Source organism: Cryptomeria japonica, chromosome 9, assembly GCF_030272615.1.
Source record: "Cryptomeria japonica chromosome 9, Sugi_1.0, whole genome shotgun sequence".
Classification (NCBI taxonomy): domain Eukaryota; kingdom Viridiplantae; phylum Streptophyta; class Pinopsida; order Cupressales; family Cupressaceae; genus Cryptomeria; species Cryptomeria japonica.
The window spans coordinates 678,897,367-678,914,943 of record NC_081413.1 but is presented as its reverse complement, the minus strand read 5'-3'; positions in this window follow the sequence as shown (position 1 = coordinate 678,914,943).

Below are 17,577 nucleotides of genomic sequence, written 5' to 3'. Positions count from 1 at the left end.
ATTATCAGTTCCATGTTTGATGTTGAATATGTAGATGTTCATGGTTTTGAAACTGCATATGAAGTATAGAAAAAACTTGAAGATATTTATAGCGGTGATGAACATGTCAAGATTGCTAAATAAGATAGTCTAAGAGGAAAGTTTGATGATACAAGAATGTCTGAAGGTGAGAATATCCAACATTGTGGTCAAAGGATAAAAGAGATAGTTGGAGAGATAAAGAGTGAAGTCCAGGGAAAGTGGAAGATGCCACGGTGATCAGTAAGGTACTGAGAACTCTGCTACCAGTCTATGCTATCTGAGTTGCAGCTATTCAGGAGTTGAATTCCATTGACAAATCTAAGGTATCTCTTGACTCTATTATTGGAAAACTTATTGCTTTTGAAATAAATGGCTATGATGGTAGTGTACAGAGATTAGAATTTGCATTCAAAGCTTATGTCTCTAACCCATCTGTGAGAAGAAGTAAAGATGTTGGCCATAGCTGTGAATCACAACTTAGTGGAACTTGAAGAATTGTTGGCAAAATGACTTCCTAGAGGCAATGGTAAATATAAAGATAATCTACCTTTAAAATGTTTTGCATGCAACAAGATTGGTCATATAGCAGCTAATTGCCCTAATGGTGAAAATGAGTATAAAAGAGAAAAATTTAAGAAGTATAAGGGTAAAGGCAAGAGAGATTGTCTTGTAGCTGTTGACAGTGGTATTACTGATAAAGAATTTGATGATGATGCTAGTGAAGATATTGTGTTTGTAGCTATTAAGGAAGAAATATTAGATTAGAAGGCACTAGTATCCAGGATAGATAACTCTAATGATTAGATCATTGATAGTGGTTGCTCACATCACATGACCTGTGATCGAAGCACATTTCTTTCCCTGAAGGAATTTGATGGTGGTGTTATCAGATTTGGCAATGATTCACCCTATATGGTTAAAGGTAAGGGAGTTATTTCTCTTAATGGGAAGAGTAGTGTTGACGATGTCTATTGGGTTGAAGGCCTAAAGCACAATCTTCTGAGTGTGGCACAACTTAATGACAAAGGATACCCACTAGAGTTCAGAAATGGTATGTGCAAAATCTTTGACAACAAAGGTGAATTGATTGCAATCGGTAAACAAACCCGAGGTAATCTGTTTCATCTTAATCCTAAAATTAGCAACTGTTTGATTGCAAACATAGATGATAGTTGGCTTTGGCATAGGAGATTTTGTCATATAAATTTTGACAATATTGTTAAAGTAAGCAAGTCTAAGACAGTAACAGGTCTGCCCCAACTAGACAAACCGGTTAATGCTCTTTGTAAAGAATGTCAGTTAGGAAACATAACTTCTTCAACTTTCAAGAGCAAGTCCTTCTTAGCGGAGCACTTGTTAGATTTGGTTCATACATATCTATGTGGACCAATAAGAACAAGAAGCATTCAAGGTGACAGATATTTCATGATCTTCATTGATGATTGTTCAAGGATGATGTGGGTCACATTCTTGAAGGATAAGCATGAAGCTTTTGGTAAATTCAAGGAATTCAGAGCCTTAGCTAAGAAAGAGAGTGGCAAAAAGATAAACTGTATGAGAACAGATCAAGGTGGTGAATTTACTTCTGAGGAATTCACTAAGTACTATGATGAGAATGGTATCAAGCGACAACTTTCTACACCAAGGACACCACAACATAATGGTATAGCACAAAGAAACAATTGGTCAATGGTTGAAGCTTCTAGGACAATATTGATAAAAGGAGGTGTGGCGAAAACATTTTGGAGAGAAGTTGTAAGTAGAGCGGTCTACACAATGAACCGGGTTCTGATGAAAAAAGGTAAGGACAAACCCCTTATGAATACTGGTATGGGAGATCACCTAATGTTATCTATTTTAAGATATTTGGAAGCAAATGTTTTATTAAGAGAGGTGATTACATAAGCAAGTTTGAATCTAAGAGTGACGAAGGCATATTTATTGGCTATTCCACCAAGAGTAAGGCCTATAAATGCTTCAACAATCGGGCACATAGAATTGTTGAGAGTGATGATGTTCGTGTAGATGGATGTCCTGAAGTTGCAGAAGGAACTAGCTCAAACAAAAAGGATGAAGATCCTTGCATTTTTCTTTTGGAACCTGAAACTGTTTAAACAGAAACTGGTCAAGCAAATCCTGATGTACTTGTTCAACCAGAACAAATAAATTCAGAAGAAGATGACAATGAAGAAGTTGAACTTGAAGAGAATGATCATGTTATACCTAGGTATGTGAGACTGAATCACAGTCCACAACAAATTATTGAGGATAAGGATGTTGGAGTACTAACTAGAAGGAGAATAAGAGAGAACTCTTGCATGATCTCCACCTTTGAACCTAGAAGTGCTAAGGAGGCACTTGGTGATTATCATTGGGTTAAACCTATGGAGGAAGAATTGGATCAAATTGAGAAGAACAACACTTGGACCCTGGTACCTCGACCAGTAAACAAGAATGTTATAGGTGCTAAATGGGTGTTTAGAAACAAATTAAATGAAGATGGTGTTGTAGTTTGCAACAAGGCAATATTAGTCTGCAAAGGTTATGCACAAGAAGAAGGAGAAGATTATGGAGAAACTTTTACACCAATAGAAAGATTGGAAGGTGTCAGAACTTCACTTGCATTTATAGCTCATAAGAAGTTCAAGGTATACCAAATGGATGTTAAGTCTGCATTTTTTAATGGAATATTGGAAGAAGAAGTTTATATAGAGAAGCCTAATGGTTATGCAATGATAGATAAGGAAGACATGGTATACAGTTTGCATTAAGCTTTGTATGGATTAAAGCAGACACCCAGAGTATGGTATGAATGAATTCATACACATCTGATGAAGATAGGCTTGATAGAACCAGTGATGACAACAAAATTTATCTCAAGTCTGAAGGAGATGAAATACTGGTCAATGAAGTATTTGTTGATGACATTATATTTGGAGGAAATGATGACATGAGAAATAGTTTTGTAGATGAAATGAAGAATGAGTTTGAGATGTCATTAGTAGGGGAAATAAAAAATTTCATAACATTACAAATACAACAAATGAAGAATGGTATTTTCATTATTCAATCCAAGTATGTGAAAGAGGTCTTGAAAACTTTGGGTATGACTGACTGTAAACCAGTTGGAACCCCAATGGTTACAGGTTGTAAGTTGTCCAAGGATGATGCATCTAAGTCTATAGATGAAAAGGAATGCAAATCAATGATTGGAATATTACACTATGTTGTTCATAGTCAACCAGATATTGCCCATGCAGTTGGTATTGTTGCTAGATTTTAGAAGAATCTAAAGGAAGCACATCTGATAGCAACCAAGATAATTTTTAGATATCTGAAAGGTACTGTTGACTATGGATTATGGTATCCATATGGTGGAAGTTTTGACTTGAAGGCATACACAAATTCTGATTGTGCAAGAAATATTGATGATCAAAAGAGTACTACCGGTGGAGCATTCTTTCTAGGAGGAAGGCTAGTTTCCTGGAGTAGTAAAAAGTAGAGTTGTAGTTCACAATCTACTATTGAAGCTGAGTATGTAGCAACTTACATGAATTGCACACAAGCTATTTGGATGAGGCATATTTTGGAAGGTTTTAACATGAAAATCTCAGAACCTATAAAGATTCTATGTGATAATACAAGTGCAATAAACATTTCTAAAAATCCTGTTTTGCATGCAAGGACTAAGCACATTGAGTTGAAGTATCACTTCTTGAGGGAAAAAGTTCAATGTAATGATGTTATATTGGCGCATGTTTCTACTAAGGAGCAACTTGCATATGTCTTTACCAAACCTATGCCTAAGACCACTTTTGAGTATCTTAGAAGTCAATTGGGTTGTCCCTCTTCATGAAGTTAGTTGAGCATGATGTTGACTGCATCAGTCCTTGAATTACTTGTAGAATCTTACATGGATTGATGAAGAAGTGGATATATTCCACAGGGGGAGAATCAAGTTTCAGTATGTTGTTGATGCACATTGAGAGAATAATTACATGTTTTACTTTCACTTTGGCATTGCTAACAAAGGGGGAGAAGGATTATGTGATTGAGGAGAAGAGTTATGTGTCTGATTAAGGAAACCAGCAGCAGGCTGAAGACAAACAAAGCAAGATGAATACTCGGTAATGTAAAATAGGATTCCCATTCACCAATAACAACAACAATCAAAGGCGTTGATATTTATATTGTCATCAATGCCAAAGGGGGAGATTGTTGCCATTTTGCATATGGATTGCATTAATGATATGTTGCATTGATGTCAATTGTATCGGTATAATGGTTTTAATGATATTGTTGATGTTATTGTTGTTATTGCTTTTGTCTTGTAAGTAGCGTGTTAAACTCCGTGGAAGATGTTGTAAACTGGTATGTTAAGTTTGTGAGTTGAACCAGTAAACCGATGTAAAGGGTTAAACCCTTCTATGCAATGTAACCGGTAAACCCTACTTGTTGATAAACTCTAATTGATCAAGTTTGTTGGTTTATTATCTAGTGAGCGGAAATGATGGAGACACGTGTGATCATTGTATGAGGATAAGAACATATTGATTTGGCACGTTTGTTTGATTTCTTGGGAAGGATCAAAGTGGATTGCATCTAATACATAGCACATGATGAGTTACATAGTCTGATGAAGAGGTGATCATGAAACGGTTGGAATTTTCTTGAAGAATGTGAAGAGATTGTTATGATTTCTAATGATCAAGATTATACCGACTTGTTTGTAATCTCGATGATGAGAATTAGGTTTTTGTTATGTTACCGACCTAATTGTTTTTGTATTTAAGGTCGATGAAGTTGTTTGTAAAAGGAGTTGGCAAAGTTGGCAAGAGTGGCAGAAACCTGTAGGTGTGCAGTTGCCTAACCGGTGAATGGATCTGTACTTTGAGTAAGGCAGATTGAAGCTTAAAAGGATATGATCAAGCAAATGTAGTACTATTCAGACAGATCAATAAAACCTGTTGTTTTTTAGCAATTACAACACAAGTGAAATCCCTTAACAGGGAAAGCTCTAATAAGCTTGGTTACTCATTAAATCCTCTAACAAGGTGGTCCATTAACTTGAATTCTTAAATCCTCCAGCGAGGTTACTCCTAACAGGGTATTGTGCTTTTCATCAAGGCATATTTGTAAATCCCTTAACCGGGTGATTCCTAAATAGGAATTAGTTCTTAACATGACTTATTGTAAAGCTTTAATAGGCTTGGCTCCTAACATGATGAACTTCAGAAGAGTTCAGATAGCTATCTTTGTGAGTGTCGTCTCACCGTGGTTTTTACCTATTTGGGTTTTCCACATATAAACATTTGTGTCAAGTGGTGAATGCTTTTGTGGTTGTGATCTTATATGTTGATTAGATTAATTTCTGATAAGGCGTGATAAATAGAAGTATTTGAGAGATGAATATGATTAAGCATTGTTGATGTTCATAAAGTTTGAAGTTGTTTACTATTAAAGTTGTCTTGACAGTCAAACCGGTTGATGTCAAGTATTCTAGTGCAGGAGCACCCAAGAACATGAGGTCACAAGGAGAAAAGTGATGTTTTAAGTCATTTTGATCATTTTTATGATGTATTGATTCATGATGAATCCATTTGTAAAGACAAGATCAAGTATTGTAATTATTTGCATAAAGTTGTTAAAAGTTGTTCTTTAGGTCCCAGTTTGGTCTATAAGGTCAAGATTGTTGAAATAACCCATGGAAGGGTAAAATCATTATAAAATATCTCAAATAGTATATAAGAGTTTTTACAATTTGGGGATTCATTAGGAAAAAGTGTCAAAGTTGCAAGAAAATTGCAAAAGTGCAACATTTGCAAAAATTGCACATAAAGTTGCAAAAGGGAAGATGAAGGGCCATAAAGGTAGTTGGATGGTTTATAACTACCAAAGAGTCTATAAATATGTTGTATTGGTCGAACCAAATCATTATTGGAAGAATAGAGAAGGAGGATAAAGTTTTGGAACAAATTGGTGTGTTTAAAACTTGCATTTTGATTGGTGTTTTTATGTTAAGTTGTTGTTTCCAGGCCTTGTACGACCATGTATGGCCTAGAAACCCTGTATATTTATAATGGTTAGATAGTGGAATGAATCCTCTTTCTCATTCTTTTATTTTGGTGCAGTTTAATGAATAAATGAATAAGTTATGAAAGTTTCGATGAAAGTGGTTGTTTGCAGATTTGAGATTTCCTGAGAATAGTCATGTTGCAGCATTTGGTATGGACTCATTGGGAAGAATTATGACCTAAAAATAGATTCGTTGGAAATATATATAAATCAAATTCCATTTAATTTTGGTCTAGGTCATTTTTATGTACATTTGTGTAATTTATGAAGATTTTGGTGAAAATTGTTTTTAAACTATCTTCAATGGAGTTGTAGACAATGGTTTGTGATTATCTAATGATTTAACCATTTAAAAATTTAATGGCTTACATATTATGAAACTATATCCATAAATATTTCATTTTATATTATTTTGGAATCATTTAGTTTTTTTTTGTGAAAGATATTTGATGCCCTAGACGGACTGGGCATGCAATGTCTTATTTGGGGATAGCAGAAATGGGTCTCGGTGAAAAGACTATAACTTTTAATCTAACCGTTGGATTTGGCTAAATTGAGGATATGATGTTTTTAAGAAATCTATTCAGGTTATGACCAAAGGGATTGAGTTTTTTTATCTGGTTAGATATTTATATACCTCTGTGTACAGGTCTATCCAAAGGGACAACAAGTTGGCAAATTTGATACTTGGATCAAGTTTGTGTTTTCTTGATTGATTGATTGTTTAAGTATGATGGAATATGACTATAATTAACTTTTATAATGGTAAAAATATAGATGTATCAGCATGATCCTAGAGTTGTGATTGGTTTTCCAAGATCCTCTGCATCAGATTGGTATCAGAGCTAGAAGAGCCTGAGTGTGTGGATAGATCGCCGAAGGAGGCAATCCACACCAGGACCTAGCCCAAGAAGATTTTTTATTTGGTTTTTGCTTATATTTTATGGTTGTAGGTTCTTGTCCACTAGCTGCAAGTAGGAAGACATGGAGGTCTGTCATGGGGTCATAGGAGATGGTCTGAGGGGCCTGAAAAAGAGGTCCAGTGGGTTGCCAAAAGACCTAGGGAGAGAGGCAAGGAAAGGACTGTTGGGTGAGGCAAGATAGTTGGTGAGTTTGGTGCAGCATTGAGGGTGGAATTATGTTTGGAGCAACACCTTGAGGAGCAGCCAATATGAACTCCATAGATGGGAGTCTTGATTGAAGGCAAGAGAAGGATGTAGAGGCATGATAAGAAGAAAAAGAGGTAAAGACAAAGAGGTTGTTGCATTCACATTTCCAAGAGAATTGGAAATCTCTTATATACTATTTGAGATATTTTACAATGATTTTACCCTTCCATGGGTTATTTCAACAATCTTGACCTTATAGACCAAACTGGGACCTAAAGAACAACTTTTAACAACTTTATGCAAATAATTACAATACTTGATCTTGTCTTTACAAATGGATACATCATGAATCAATGCATCATAAAAATGATCAAAATGACTTAAAACATCACTTTTCTCCTTGTGACCTCGTGTTCTTGGGTGCTTCTGCACCATATTCTTGTGAATATTGATCTTAACTATGATAAATACTTTGCGTGATTGAATTTGAGTTTGGGAACTTTGTATCAGTTTTTTAGTATACTGATTCACCCCCCCCTCCTCTCAGTATTCTACCATATACTTATTCTTTCATCACATCATCACTATTTGATAGGGCTTTTGTGTTATTTTAGGTTCTTTTTAGATGACCCTTGTTACTTCGTTGGTACAAGGTAATAAAGAGACTGAATTTATTGTGACATTCTTCTATTTGTATCTCCATTCTTTTGTAGGTTGTGCTTTGTGTTGTCTACTTGGGGATGATGCAAATAATTGAGATCTCTTTTTGTTCTCTTCCATATTGACTCAAAAAGATACTTGTTGTTCTCTCTTGTGGTCGTCATCCATTGTGTTCATAGTTCCACTACATTTGGGGGATGAGGTCAATTGAATACAAATATTCTTGATATACAATATTTATCATAAGAGCATACTGACCCCAAAGTTAGTGGATCCCTTATGTGTTTTTTCCCATATGTTTTGTGACCATTATCCTTTGACTTGTGCTTTATTAGGGACATCTCATTGTAGTAACATGCTTGTATTTTTTGATGCATGCTACCTTAAAGAAATTTCTCTCGATAAGGCCTATGAAATAACTTTAATTTGGGGGCATACAATCCACTCATGTTGCATTTTATGCACACACCATGACATATTTTTGATACTCGAGTTACTTTGCAAACTAAGCCTTTTGCTTTGTAATTTGGTATTTTTCTTTTTCATGACTCACAGTAAGTATATTATACTAGGATAGTCCAATCATGCTCTCTCTCTTTTCCCTTTTCATGTTTTGTCTCTTTCATCTTGACATTATAATGGTAATATCCTAAAGTCCTCGAGGGCTTAGTGCATCTTGTCTCTTTGATATCTGGGTGAAAGTATGCAACTTTGTACTTTACTGTGAGTATGCTTGGTGTCATACTCTCACTAAAGTGGGGGATAAATGTAGCATTGTAAATTATAATTGCATATAATTTTGTCCTTGCTTAGACCTCACTTTGGTGCTTCGACATCCAATGTTCAATATCTATCTTGATTCTACTCATACCACCTATCAATCTCACATTTTCATTACCTTTAGTATCTCCTCCTCATGCTCGAGTCCTAATTATTAGGACTGTGGTGTTGGGAATCCTGGTCCTAGCTCAAGACTAGGGTGCCTAAACACCATAGTCCTCCTAATCAAGACCCATTTTGGGTCCCCATGATGATCATCTCAAATGAGCAAGGAATTTGATCCTGTGTCGGTCTACTCCATAAATTCAGTTTGTTTTTGGGCAGTCAAGTATAAAAGTAGGTCTATCCCTCTCATTTAAAACCTAACCTCAATCAAAATGTTAATTACACTAGCAAATTTGAGTGAGCATGCAATCAGTCGTTCATCAAGAATTGGACTAGAAGTGAAGTCGGGTTTATGCATTCAAGATGGCATCCATGATAAACCTTCTTTAAAAATATTCTACATGAAACCCTAAAACCCTTTCATGAGGATTGAACACAACTTCATCAAGGTATATTTCATTTACAAGCACTTTTACTTTAGATTTGGCCTTTCGCTCGAAAGGAAAGCATTTTGCAATAATTTCCATTTCAATTATTATCTCAATTTTAAGGTTAATTCCTAAATTGGGGTTTGACCTAAGGAAAACCTCTATCCCCAATATCTTTCTCTCTTTCGGTGGGTAGAAAATAGGTTCCAGAGTTGTACTAAGGAATTTCGACAAAGTCAACAACAACAAACAGGTTAAGCTTTCGAGGGAGGAAAATTTAGAGGACCAGGGCGAATCTGTACTACCTGATCCCGAAAAATCAAGCCAAATGTCTAGGAATAGGGTCTATACATATTATTTTGCCCAAATATTATTTTATGGCTTCATGAGATATCTGTAACAGTCTATTTTCTCCATGTTGCTTCAATTATTCATTATTTTATCCTAATTTCACAATTACCTTCCAAATTCGACTAAGAAAGAGGATAACCATTAATAACTAGTGGATCTAATAAAAAAGACATGTCCTTTCCTTATTTGGATTGTGGCTATATATATTAGGTTCACTCCTCTCTCAAATTTTTAGTTAATTTGGTTAATTTAGTGGTTTTCTTATCTTAATTGATGAAACTCTAATTCCATTACACAAATACAATATGAATGTCATTACGGGGAGGCAATAAACCCGTAGGCCACAATGATTACAAAATATTGTAAATAAATGTTGTGGGGTAGTAGTAAGAGGAAAATGGTGGCCCAAATGAACCTTTCCATCATATGAGAAGGAAGAAGCTAGTAGAAGGAACGCTTGTAGTATGGTGTTATAAGTAATTGTATTTTCTCTTGGCCCACTAGGTCGGGAAAGTTGGCCTATGAGCATGGTGTGGGGTAATACCAGTAATCTTGAAACACGAGAAGGATTAGTAATTGCATGGTGATAACAATAAATCCTTACCATTCATCATGACAAAAATCCATGATGAACATTTAAACCCAAGAATGCCGACCACATTGGCATGAGAAAACATTTATGATGAAGTGATATGTTACAAGAATGAATAAAATTAAATTTTGATCCCATTTTATCAATTATAATTCATAGAAAGTTAGAATTGGAACTCTACATAGTCTAAGGGAGAAATTTAGTATCATTCCAAGGTATTTGGAACAAGTAAGTAACTTGCTTCTGTGATTAAAAGAGTTCATTTGCACTAGAAGTTGTTGAACTCAAGTAGTTTTGTAAAGTGAAGGTTGGGTTGAGGTTAGTTTAGGAACAATATTTTTCATGATGCCCCATAAAACTGAGCCCGCAAAGAAAAAGGGGAAGTCCTCAATCCCTAAATAAAATAAAAGGCCCTTGTAGTAGTCTACATTAGATTTATTGTTAGATTTTGAAAAGAAAACTCCAAAGAAAATTTTTTAGGGATGAGGCTTGGGGGTGTAGATTTGCTACAATTCCTATTCTTGGTTGGGATTTATTATGGTACTTGTATGATAAGAGGAATATTAAGATTCTTGTCTCAAAACCTTGGACCTTGGACTTCGCCAAGTTGATAGTACCAAATGTTTTTGTTGATATCGAGCTCATTAGGGTATTGACGCAACACTACCATCCAATCACAAGGACTATAATAATGCCTAGTGGGTTCCCCTTGGTAATGATAACCAAATATTCTATAATTGATTTTTTCATGCTGAACAAGCAATCTCTCATAGTCTAAGGGAGAAATTTAGTATCATTCCAAGGTATTTGGAACAAGTAAGTAACTTGCTTCTGTGATTAAAAGAGTTCATTTGCACTAGAAGTTGTTGAGCTCAAGTAGTTTTGTAAAGTGAAGTTTGGGTTGAGGTTAGTTTAGGAACAATATTTTTCATGATGCCCCATAAAACTGAGGCCGCAAAGAAAAAGGGGGAGTCCTCAATCCCTAAATAAAATAAAAGGCCCTTGTAGTAGTCTACATTAGATTTATTGTTGGATTTTGAAAATAAAACTCCAAAGAATTTTTTTTAGGGATGAGGCTTGGGGGTGTAGATTTGCTACAATTCCTATTCTTGGTTGGGATTTATTATGGTACTTGTATGATAAGAGGAATATTAAGATTCTTGTCTCAAAACCTTGGACCTTGGACTTCGCCAAGTTGATAGTACCAAATGTTTTTGTTGATATCGAGCTCATTAGGGTATTGACGCAACACTACCATCCAATCACAAGGACTGTAATAATGCCTAGTGGGTTCCCCTTGGTAATGATAACCAAATATTCTATAATTGATTTTTTCTTGCTGAACAAGCAATCTCTCACCAATATTGACCTAGAAAAGTTTGAATGAGATTATATGAGGTTGAGAAACACCTATCAGAGTGATGAGATTCCAATGTATAGGAAAAGACGTATGAACAATAAAACAATGGCCATTGTGGACATTGGACCATTTTTAGTGGATGATTTTCAAGTGTATTTCAAAAGGACATATTTGGCCTTATGTCAAGTTCTTGGGTTGGATGCAGAGAACAAAATGCCTATTGGCCTGATGATAATGGCCACAAGGATACAAAACTTAGAGGTGAATATAGAGTTTGACTTTTCCTCAGAGTTTGAGAAGATGATACATGAATAATTGATCAAATTGAAGGAAGGTAGAAGTCCATTTGACTTTACACATCATTCCATGCTTTGCCAACTAATCTTGTATTTGAATAGGAACAAATGGAGCCAGAGGCTAAACTTGGGAATGCTTGATAGCCAAGGAAATCGGATGTCAGTTCAACGCTGGTGTTACTTATGGGAAAAAAGATGTTAGAATAGTGATTATGTGGTTTTCGTGGTGATTTTTCAATCACAATTATGACTGTAGACATATAAATTGACCACCTTCCTAAATAAATATTTAATATTTATTTTAACCATATCCCCTTCTTAATTAAATCTATTTAATTGATTTCTCCGCATTCATCTATTTGATTAAATAAATTACTCAATTTATTTAATTAAATTCACATAAATATTTTCTAGCCTTTAATTAAATAAATCACATTATTTAATTAAATCCCCTTTCTCCCTTTTTAATTAAATTTACATTTAATTAAATTGATCCTTGCAAATAAATAAATCTAATTTATTTATAAAATCCTACCACTTGTATTTATGCAAGTTGCATCTATTTTGGTTCAAGTAAAGTAATTTTATTTTAATTAAATTCCTTTTCCCTCGTCCACTTGCATTTTCCTACATCTCCCACTTACCTCCTAAACCCCTCCTAGATTCTTCTAATCACTTCCAATTTAGCCTAATTCATCTCTTAATCATTGTCACATTCCTAAGTAAAAGGAAGTCACTTCTCAAAACCTCCAAAGTCTTCAATAACCATTAAAGACTTTGTGTCTTCAAATGGTTAACCTCTAGTGTCTTCCAAACCATCAAAGGCTCTTACATAACCATTTATGGTTAACTCACCTTTTACCTTTGGTTAGAGAATTTCCTCTAACTTAACCATCCTTTTGACTCAAGGGTTTCATCAAGCACTTATGGCTTTAACCATAATTATCCATTTAACCCTTGCACAAGAGTTTACCCCTTGGATAAAAGCTTTATCCAATGGATAAGCCTAACCTACCTTAACCCTTACCTCCTAAGGTAACCTTCATGTCTTCTCGGGCATTTAATGCCTCTTGCATCTTCTCTCAAGCAACCTCTTGTTGACAATTGCCACCATTTCATAGGTGAAAATTGTAAACATGGATTGTTTTAACTTTCAATCCTAGCCCTTGTTAAGATTATTTAATCTTAACCATCCATTGCCCTGTTTTCTCTATAAATAGAGCTCTCATTCTTCATTTAAAAAAAAAGGAGATCCAAGTTTTTATGCATCTATATTATAGCCTAATTTACTAAGCATTTTAGCCTCTCTTTGTTAAAACATCATCATAGCATTTAGAAGCATTTTTTCATATCATAGAATATTCATGCTAAGCTAATATATCATGTTAGGATAATTTGTTAATCTTTTATCATATCACTATCTTCATCTTAACTTAATCATCATAGTTTTAACACATCATATAGATCTTAGAATGCATTCATGCATGTAGATCACAATATCACTCATTCTTAGAGTTGTCATTCCTAAGTCATTTGCTCAATGATATGAGAGAAAAACAATGGCTTTAGGGATCGTGTGAGATAAAGAGCAATGGGACACCCCTTGGGAAGTTAAATTAGTTCAATTGGTTTATATACTTGCACCAAGAGTCTCATTGGTATGTTCGTCTTTTGATCTTGATTTATTCATTTTGATCACCGCATTTTCTCGTGTACATTTCTGGTGCCACCAGTCCCCAAAAATAACATCATTTTTTGTGCATGTTAAAAAGTTGCAATCACACTGGAACACTATTTTAGCACATATGGGACTTTCTGCAACGCATCTGTGGCAAACTTTAGCGCATCCATTGCATTGTTTAGCGCATAGAAACCATCCCTTAGCGCATTTAACTTTCTTTCTAGTGCATGTTCTTCTTTGTTTTTTTTTCACGCATAGGAGTATCAATATAGCGCATTTAGGCATTAGAATAGCGCGTAGGTCTTTCTTTTAGCGCTTATGCACCATACTTTAGCGCATCTGTGTAGAAGTTTAGCGCGTAGCTTTGGCAAAAAAATTAAAAAAATGTAACCAAGATCAGAATTTAGGCTTGTGAAGCCCACCATCATGATTTGATTTTTTGCTAATTGACTATGTGCTGGTTCTAACATTTTGTGCAAGAACAGAAGGAATTAGTTTAGTTTTCTTTGTTTTCTTTCAAAGTTAGTAAAAATAACTCACCTTTATTTTTCTTGCAAAATTTTAAAATGAGTCTCGCTTTTTATTTTGAGGCTTAAAATAAACTTCATGCTTTTCTTTTGGTGCTTAAAACAAGACTCAATCTTTTCTTTCTTGCATGGATAAAAAGAACAACAAACTCAAATCTTTCTTTTATGCAAGTTAGGAATCACATTTCTTTGGGCTCTAAAAAGAACAAAGCAAACTTTCTAATTTTTTTTGCATAAACATCATTTTCCTTTGGTGTTGATTAAAACAATCCTCATTTTTTATTTGGGAGTTTAAAAATAACCTTCACTTCTTTTCAAAAAATCTTTTAAGATTGCAAAATTGTTGTTATTCATTTGACAAATTTACTTTGGTTGACCAAGATTTCTTTAAGTTTTGTTATCTTCACACATTGCTATATTGGGATAAAAAGAACCACATGTCTTTTGAGTAGCTTGTAAAGAATAACTGCAATATGGGATAAAAGAAAGTATGTACTCCGTGTTTTGAAAGTGGCAGGCATATGCTCTCCCCTTAATTGGATGATCAAAAAGTCAAACCCACTCTTTAAAAATATTTCTTTACTTTAAGCATTTACAAACTTTAGAAGGCATGCCCTCCCAAGTTGCCCTTAGGGCACCATTAAGGTTGGTGAGAGGGGAACGACCTAAGTGGGAAATGACTTTATAGCCAAGTATTCCAACACACTATAATTAAATGTGGAGGCTGATGAAAATCCCCTCCAACAGTTTTGTTTAGTGATTAGTCTTTCCCCAGTATCTTTGAGATATGTAAAGCCTTTGTTCTAAAGGTTGGGAGGCCTCTTGAGGGAGTTTATCACTGAAGACCAAATGAAAACCTGATTAAAAACCATAAAAGTAGAAGCTTTGAGTCGAGTTAGTTACCAAACATTAGCAATATCATAGTGCAAGGGTGGGGAAGAATCCGCCCCCAAGATCACTCACCATATATCTCCCAAGATAACTACCCAACTATGAAGCATTTCACTTTGGGTTAATTTCTGGCAAAAGGCAAAAAAATGGGTGCCCCCTGGGGTGACAAGGTTGTTTGAGTTGACGGAGTATTGAGACTAGTGGGCTATGATATTGTCAATGACCCTTGAATTAAGAGTCTGCTTGATCTGTCTTTTTGTAATCCAAACCAATGAAAACATCGGGGATTTGAAAACACTCAAAAGAACATACACTATTTTTTTAGCATAGACAAACTGTTATCACTTCTATATGTTGTGTTTTCAAGTCATTTTTCAAAAAATCATCCATCAAATCACAAAATACATCTCAGTAAAAACATCAAAACAAAGTTGTTAGGATAGTTAGCACGTAGGAGCAACATCCTAGCACATCTCAACCATCTAATAGCGCATTCCAACCAACAGTTAGTGCTTTCATCACTCAAATTAGCGCATGGTCGGTATCATACTAGTAAAAACTCAGATAACACTTGCCAACATCACTATAGTGCATCTGAAACATATTATAATGCATTTATACCAAACATTAGCGTCTCAAAGGGACATATTAAACCATAATTGATTCAACAATTGTGTTATCAAACAGTATAAAATAGTGCATTTTAGAGGCAACACAACACATCTAGACCATTTTGTAGTGCTTTGGGGGCATCCTTTAGTGCATCAAGTTTCTGTTCTAGCGCATGATCAAAGTTAGCGAAAAACAGAGAGCAAACCAGTCACCTTGTAAAATTTTCATCAACAGATTTGGATACCCTTTTAGGTCCTCTGACAAATCCAACAATGAATTTTCAAAAAAGGATCATAAGTGAGAACTTTCCAAATCCAAGTAAGAACCCTTAGAAAGAGATTTCAAATCTTCAGCTATCTTGAGACCAGATTTCATCCAACAAAATTGAGGAGTATCAAAACAGTGATCAAAGGTTCCACCATCCAATGAATCCTATCAAACCAATACCTAGTTAGGTTCTCAAGTTGTCAAATTAAGTTTATAGATTGTGAAACTTGACTCATATCATTTAGCGCACTTTGTCGTAGAAGCAAATCAAACTAACTAAAGTTCTACTTGACAAGTAAAACTTGAGTTTCCAAAATGAAGTATCTGTATCCAACATAAACATCAACATCGATCATTTGTGTATGACCACTCCCCATATTTTGAGAAGAAGAAGTGTTCATCAAAAGACTAAGTTGAAGAAGAGATAACCTAGTTCCAAGTCACTTATCAAGATGAGTAAATTTCTCTATATCAACTGTTAACTCTTTAAATAACATCGCGCATTCTAGTGTCATATGCGGTTGTATATCCAAGGAAAAACCAAAAAAATTTGACAAAGAACCTTTGAGAAGTAGGGCTTACATTTAGAAAGCGACATTTAACCAATGCCTTAATAGTGGAGGAAGGATTAATCCTTCTTTGTTTCCAAAGTTTCTTAACAGTGAAGCTCAGCCTAAGCCACCAACTCCACCAAGAATCCCAATAGAAGAAGAAGAATTCACTATGGTAGAGATATATTAATGCCCATTGTCACTTGATCTCAAAGAAAAAAGAAGAAGGAATCACAACCAGAGTCAAGCATAAGTCGTAGACTGTCCAATCCTTTTGATGAATATGCGAATATGGGAGAAACAAAGATCACCGATGAGCTTCTCCAAGAATGTCAAGATAATGCAGCTTTCCAAAATCTCATAGAAAGACTTATAGAAGGGGATAAGAAAAAATATCTACTCATGCTAACTATAAAAGGAGTCAATATTCTTGAGGATTTCGACACAAAACTTAAGGAATACAGAGGAGAATTTCGTGAACAAGTGCAAGAAACTATGCTCATCAAGAACAACCGAGAGAAGAGGAAACACATGATCAAGAAAACATATGCAACCAAGATCACACCCATGAACAAGATAACACTCACAAACAAGACCATACTCACAATTGGGACAATCTTAATGAATGAGGGGAAATTCCCCATCGAAGGAGAAATGCACCCCTAGTTTCTCTTACGCAACAACTCCAAACACTTCAAAGACAAATGCAAGACATGCAACAAGGAACCACAATAAGATACTCATTAGATGACATTTGTCTTTATCCTTTTGATAGGAGATTGAACATGGTACCTTTTCCCCCAAATCCAGATATACCAAAGTATGACAAATATGATGGTAAGAGTGATCCCCATGATCACGTTCGAGAATTTTGTACTATGAGCTTGGAGTTTGCTCACAATGACACATACTTAATGAGATTATTCCCAAGAAGTTTGGGAGAGAAAACAATGGAGTGGTTGTCAAAACTCACACCTCCAATCAGATCATTTGATGAGTTGGTAAATAAATTCATAACACAATGCTCCTATAACATCCAACGTGCAATCACCATGCTTGACGTATGCAACACCAAACAAAAAAATAATGAAATATTCATGGTGTTTCTACGACGATGGAGGTGCATAGTCTCAAGATATCCATGAGATGTACTTGAAAAGAAAAAGATGGAAATCTTCATAGATAATCTGGATAGTGAAATGAGTTATCACTCAAACTACAATATATACCATCTTTTGCAAAAAAATAGAAAATGGTATCCAAGTAGAGGA